General features: G+C 42.4%; 1 pseudogene; it reads left to right on the top strand.

Annotated features, from left to right (window-relative positions):
* The first annotated feature begins 760 nt into the window (after window positions 1-760).
* Window positions 761-4,244, top strand: LOC102954088 (annotated as a pseudogene).
* Window positions 4,245-7,327: the final 3,083 nt, after the last annotated feature.

A 7,327-nucleotide genomic window follows, 5' to 3' on the forward strand; every position in this document is an offset into this window, starting at 1 on the left:
GTGAAGCCTGAGGTGAGTCTTTTCGAAGTGAGAAAGGGTTATAAGGAAAGAATGAAAGATCTTCCACATAAAAAGAAAGAGGCATATGCAAAGGTGAAAGATGGCCAGATTGTAGGCTCTGAACTTGGGATTTGAGAGGAAAAGCTATTGGACAGGGACAGACATGCCATTCCATGACATTTGAATGTTGTGCCATTTGGGAACTAGTAGTAAATTTAAATAAAGACAACATGAGCAGGTAGTCTTTTGAAAAAGCTTGATGGCATCAGTCTAGAGAATGAAATAGAGGTGGGAAAGACTATAGGGAAAGAGAAAAGTTGAAAAGCTGTGTTACAATAATTGAAAAATGGTAAAGGCCCTGAATTAAAGCAATAAGAGTAGGGCTAGGCTCAAGTGACAGGAGAATAAAATGGTAACTTAGTGAAGCAGTTGGTAGGAAAAGTCAAATACGGTTTCCAGAGAAATCCCAATTTCTCATTTGGGATACTGGGTAAATTGTGATGTTACTTATTGAGAGGGAGGAGTACAAGTATGGATAGGAGTGGAAAGATTTCAGTTAAAATGTTCGTTTCCTTTCATTATTCCTTGGATTCTGGGTTTGGATGCAGTATTGGTTATATATTGCTGCAAAATAAACTACCCCAAATTTAGTTCGAACAACAAACATGTATTAGAGTTTCTGTGGGTCAGGAGATGCAGCTTAGTTGGGTGTCTCTGACTTCAGGTCTTTCATAAAGTTGCAGTCTGGCTGTTGGCTGGGGCTGCAGTGATCTCAAGGTTTGACTGGGGCTGGAGCATCTACTTTCAAAAAGGTGAAGCCCCTGTTCCACTATTTGTCGTCAGGAAGCCTTATCCCCACTGCTTGTACCTCTTCATAGGTCTCCTGGGCTATCCTCATGACAGCAGGTGACTTACCCCAGAGTGAGCTATCCAAGAGAAAGAGCAAAGAGGGCACCCAATGTGTTTTTGTCTTAGAAGTCAAATACTATCACATCTGGCATATTCTCCTCATGAGATACAAGTCAGTAAGTGCACACTCAAGCTCCACCTCTTGAAAGGAGGACTATGGAAAGAATTTGTGAACATGTTTTTAACTATCTCAAATGTCGTGAACATTTTAGGGATGCAGAAGAAGAATTCGGTTTGAGGTGGAGAAAAAAGAAAGGACACTGTTTAGTGTCTTATTACCAGTATGTTGAATCTAATAGAGGTAGTTGACATCAAAGAGGGTTGATAATTTGAGTTTTGAACTCAGGAGCCTGATCTCATTAGTACGGATTTGGGAATCGGTATGTCTGTGGTGACTGAGAGAAATAGATAAGGTAACATAGCAGAAATGAGCATCACGAGAGGAGGATCGTGAAAGGAGCCCCAGAGAAAACCATATAACTTCAGTAAAAGGAGAAGTTTCATTAAAGTGGCTAGTATGGAAATCAAGTGTATAAACATTAAGGAATAAGTTGCTGGACAGTTTCGAGGCTGCATGCGGTCTCTGCTATCTCCTCCTGACATTGCCAAACAACCATGTCATCAGAATCAAGCAAAAAACAAGCCCACAGTGATCCAAAGTGATAGAGCTCCATCCGAAAGGAAGCATAACCATTCTGACAAAGAACAGGAAGGTAAATACTAGAGCGAGGAGGCTGAGGCAGACCTGTGGGACCCTGGCAGAGACTGAGCTGTGCAAGTACACACAGGAGTTGTGGAGGCTCATGGCTGAGATCCGGGAGCTGAAGAAGATGAGAAAAAGACTGAGATGGAAGATGAGAAGATCCAGAGCTGTGTGCATTTCATGACTCTGAAGAAGCTTAATCGATCAGCCCATATCAGATTGAAGAAGGCAAGAGATCAGACCCATGAGGCCAAGTAGAAAGTAGATGCCTGTCACGTGCAGCTCCAGAACCTGTTGTATGAGGTGATACACCTGCAGAAAGAAATCACCAAATGTCTGGAGTTTAAGTCGAAGCATTGAAGAAATTGATCTGGTCAGTTTAGAAGAGTTTTTATACGGAGGCTCCTCCAGATATTAGCAAGGCTGAAGTCACCATAGGAGACCCTCACCAGCAAACCCTTGCATGTCTGGACTGGGAGCTGCAGCAGAGGAAAAGGCTGACAGAGAAGTACGTAGAGTGCCTGTCCAGCAAGGAGGAGATCTTCAAGGAGACTGAGGTAAAGAAGGGTACCTCAGCAGCCTCCAGGCTTGCCTCAGTAGCATCATGCAGGCTTCCCTCCCAGTGTAAGAGTACCTATTCATACTGTTTGACCAGGCTCACAAGCAATATGAGACAGCTAAACACCTACCATCTCCCCTCTATATCCTCTTTGTCCAGGCCGCTGCATGTAGGCGGGCCTGTCATAAGACATTGTGGCGATTGAAGGCAGTGTGGACAAAGCCAAGGCTCTGTTTAAGCCTCCTGAAGACTCCTAAGATGATGAGAGTGACTCTGATGCTGAGGAGGAACAGACCACAAAACGCCAGTGGCCCTCACTAGAAGTTCAGTTTGATGACAAGTGCATGGAGATGCTGAAGAGGCACCTGCTGCCTGTCATGCTGGACCTGAAGTGCAAAGATGACAGTGTGCTTCACCTGACTTTCTACTACCTCATGAACCTCAACACCATGACGATTAAAGCCAAAGTGATGACCACCACGGAGCTGATCACCCCATCAGTGCAGGTGACTTTCTGTCTCCTCACTCAGTCCTGAGCTGTTTGTATCCAGGAGATCACAGAAAGAAGACTCCGAATCCAGCCATTCAGTATCAGTTTCAGTGGCATCCTGACTTTGAGAGACTATGTGCTTGACGCATATTTCTGGGTACAGAAGCTAGGTGACCTCCTCTTCCCACAAAGAATAGCCTCAGCACACCGTGATTGCTGAACACTTGCCGAGCACCAGCCACATGGAGACCACCATGAAACTGCTGAAGACTAGGGTGCAGTCCCACCTGGCCCTCCAAAGTTTGCATCCTTGGAACATGGCATTGAACCAGTTACCAGTGGTTGACAGTACCTCTTCCCTGCAAAGGTTGTCTCCTGCCTGGTGAAGTGGGTCACGATTGCCCATGAGGATTACTTGCAGCTACATTTCACCAAGGACATTGTGGAGATGGGACTAGCTGAGGACACCAATCTCTTCTCCTGGCACTCATGGAAAGGGGCACAGCCAAACTCCAGGCTGCCGTGGTGCTAAACCCCAGCTACTCCTCCATCCCACCCATTTTCCAGCTCTGTCTGAACTGGAAAAGGGAGAAAAACAGTAGCAATGATGACAACATTCAGGGCATGGAGAGTGAGGTCATCGTGTGCTATAGGAGCTGTGTCCCTCAGTCCAGCCATCAGCTCTTGACCAACCAGCTGCAGTGCCTGTGTGTGCTGCCGGACGTCTACCTGGACGTGGAGAGCCATGACGACAGTGTGGAAGAGCCCAAGGAATTTCCCCAGGAGATGTGTCTGCGGTTTTTCAGGGGTCCCCGCAGGATGAAGCCATTTAAATATAACCAACCTCAAGGATTCTTCACAGCCTGTTGATTCTTCCTGGCCTCTGCCTCTGCTCTCTGCTCTAGCCCACTTGTGGCTCTTGATACTCTCCAAAGACAGGATTTTTATTTATAGCCTATTAAAGTATCACTTGACCAAGTAAATAAATAAACATTAAGGAATAGTAGAAGGTGAGATGGAAACAATGAAGCTCTTCATTGCCAAATGATCACCAAAACTTGGAAATAGTTTCATTAGTTGGATCTTCTTTTGCAACTGCGAAGGAAGTTAACCTGTTCCATTCCATTTCTCCTTGGATTCTGGCTTTGGACATTGTAAACATTTTAGACATATTACAAGGAGGCATGGGTTTAGGGTAGAGAAGGGAAATAACCCTTTAGTATTTTATTATGAACACACTAAATCCGAAGTGTCTCACTAATTCGCATACTAAGATGTTTGTTATGTGTTACAGGTACATGGTACCTTTTTAATCAAACCGTAAGAGTGTTTGATACCAACTGTGTTTTCAGCACAGAGCCTGCTTTGGGTCCTTCCTCTCCATGTTCCTCCCCTGCTTACACTCTCTCTCGTTAAAATAAGGCACACTGCATTAAAAAAAAAAAAAGCATAAAAAAGTATTTGATATCAAGATTTGTTGAGATTGTTACTGGGATGTATGTAGAAATAAAGGAGATGTATCTCAATGATCCATTCTCACCATGTTACTTTGGCTAATGTCTAAACTTATCAAGGTATGTAGGGGCAGACACACAAAGCATCTATCTGGGGATTGGATCTGAGCTGCCAAGAAAAAGTTACTGAAGGAGTTGAGGCCCAGATATCTATTTCTAGGACGAGAGGCTTAGATTGCCTCATCAAATAGGAAGATTCAAACAGTACAGGGTTTGCCTTGGCATACACGTTGGCTTTCAATATATGAGCTATTGTTAGAAAGGGATCAAGCAAGGAGCTATTGCTGTCCATGCATAGAGTAGCCTGGTTAATTCTCTAAGGAACGGGAGGAAAAGCCACAGTGTGAATTAATCAGTGTTTTGAAAGTGAAGAAACCTAAAGAGTCTGTGATTAGTAGGTTGAATTCCTCCTTCCCTTTTCTTGAGCATCTGCATTTCTTGGAGGGGGAGGGGGAATCTTTTCTCCAGCCCCTATCCTAGGTTTGGCTTACCCAGAAATGTACAGCACAGGAGAGTATATGCATGTTAATCATAAGAATCACACTGCAGTAAGGCAGTGCTACACTGATGCCAGGGATTGCGGCTACCCCAAGCCCTGCTTTAATGCAACATCCGCTCTAGCCAGCTTTTACCAACACACAGATTAGCCATCTAGTCCCTGCCTGCATGCTTTTGCACGTAAAGCTCTACCTGCTTGGATTTATTATCACCAATTGGAAGTTTCATTAGAGTGGCTAGTCAGTGGGAAATCAGGTTTATAAACATTAAGGACTAACTAGAAGGTGAGGTGGAACAATGAAATTCTTCATTGCCAATTGATCAGCAAAACTTGGAAATGATTTGATGATGCTTTTTTGAGCATCTATTGGGGGTAGTACATTATGCCAATTTCTTGGGATTTAAAGATAAATAAGATTGGTTTTTTTGGTCTTAAGGGTAGTATCTAATCTTGTTGGAGAGATAGATGTGTGCAATTAGCTGTAATACAGAGCAGAATTTAGCACAGTAGTGCATAGGAATAAGAAAAGGGGGTGCTTGACAATAAGAGAAGCTCATGATAGAAATGACCTTTATATTTGGTTTGAAAGACAAGTAAAATATTAATATGGACAAAAAAGGAAGCAGAAGGGCACCTGGGTGGCTCAGTCAGTTGAGCATCCGCTTTGGCTTGGGTCATGATTAACAGTTCATGAGTTCGAGCCCCACATGGGGCTCTCTGCTGTCAGCACAGAGCCTGCTTCAGATCCTCTGTCCCCCTCTCTCTCTGCCCCTCCCCCATTTGCGCTCTTGCCCTCTCTCTCTCTCTCTCTCTCTCAAAAATAAAAAATAAAATGAAAAAGGAAGCAAAGCATTACATCATGAGTAAAAATCATGAAAAGTGCTGATTTTCAAATATGCTCATGTGACAAGCATGAGGGGGAAAGAAGATAAATGGGAGATGAAGTGGAAGAGGTAAGTTAGAGCCTGAGTGTGGAGAGTATTATTATTCCCAGATAGTTTGATTTGATTCCAAAAGCAGTGAGGAGATGTTGAAGGCTTTTTGAGCAAGATGACATCAATTTTAGGATACTTACAATATAAAGAATTATTTAGAGAGAGGAAAGACAGGAGGTGGAAACTCTATGAATTAGCAAGTGGATGGAAAAGGTGTAGATTGGGAAGTCATTTAGTTAGCAGCTGTCAGATTTGACCCTATCCCCCAAATGAATGTTCACCTCATATAATATAGTCACAAGTAGGTAATAGACACTAGGTGTTGGGAATACAAAGATGAATTAAAGGTCATGGCACATGAAATAGCTTGTGTGTGTGGAATTAGGAAATGAAAGTTTCAAAGACAACTGAAATTTTTAGCCTGAGTGCTGCCACTGACTTAAATGAAGATATCAGAGGAAGAAGGTGGATTTGGCAAAAAGACAACTAGTTATGTTTTCAACCAAATGTCAGCAGTACAATTAAGGTGATGTCCTATGGAACCTGTAAACTCAAAATGTGGGTCTACAACTTAGGGGGGGAGAAGTATCACTTTTGGGCTGATAAACCAGGAAATTGGGGCTGGCATGTCTGGGACCATGCTGGCCTTTTCTTTCTTTTCTTTCCCCCACTTCCTCTTTACTAGGGCGAAGAAACTGGGAGTTTGGTTATATACTAGATTAACTGAGCTAATAAATACACTGAGAATCATGGAGAAGGGGAAGGCAAGAATCAACCCTGTAGTATTGGACTGGAATTGGAAGTATCAGAATGAATCCATGGTACTTAATATACAGAGAGAGTGGGAGAAACAGATATAGCTGTGTGTGTGTGTTTGTGTGTGTGTGTGTGTGTGTGTGTGTGTGTGTGTGTGTGTGTGTATGTGTATGAATACATAGTTTCTAACTCTGCTGATAGAGCCTAGAAGCAATGATACTCTAGAAGCAATGAACACACTTAGTGCCCAGATCTTGGTTTCTAAATTCTCTTCTTCACTAAAAGAAATCAAAGCTCCTTGGAGAAATTATTAATTCCAAGACTGAGCAGGGAGAATACAAGATGAACCTGGAGCATCATCTTGCACCAGAAAATAAGAAAGTGCTCAAAGAGTGATGGGTGCACGCCAAAAGAACCCAGGAACTAGCTTAAAGGAGTTCTTATGTCTGGGAACATTTGAGCATGAGATGCTGACAGTAATGTTTTATAATGCTTTGAGTAAAACAGTAATCCACAAGCTCATCCTGGCATAAAGGAATAAATAAATGGGGAAGAAGGAAATCCTCTGTTCTACAGTTGATTTATTGCCAACCAATAAATCCAGAGGGAATGATGGAATCAGAAAAATCTATTTGCAATCATTATAGAAATAATTATTTATCTAAGAATCCTTGAAGGGTGCTAAATATGGTGGGTGAAAACTTGATGGCAAATAGAAATATTCACATAGTTTTAAAGAATCTCCCTATTAGATAGTTATTATGAAGTATAATATACCTATTTGTTTACCTAATCCTGAAGAAATCTGGCAGAAACTATCTTAACCAAGAGATTAAAATTAGAGTCATCAGTAATGAGACAAATCACCAATGTATGTTTCTTACTATGCACCAAGAAAAGCACAACATTACTTAGGTGGTATATTACTGTCTGACTCACTCAGTGTTACTCTATTTCATTTT

Source organism: Panthera tigris, chromosome B3 (genome assembly GCF_018350195.1).
Source record: "Panthera tigris isolate Pti1 chromosome B3, P.tigris_Pti1_mat1.1, whole genome shotgun sequence".
Classification (NCBI taxonomy): domain Eukaryota; kingdom Metazoa; phylum Chordata; class Mammalia; order Carnivora; family Felidae; genus Panthera; species Panthera tigris.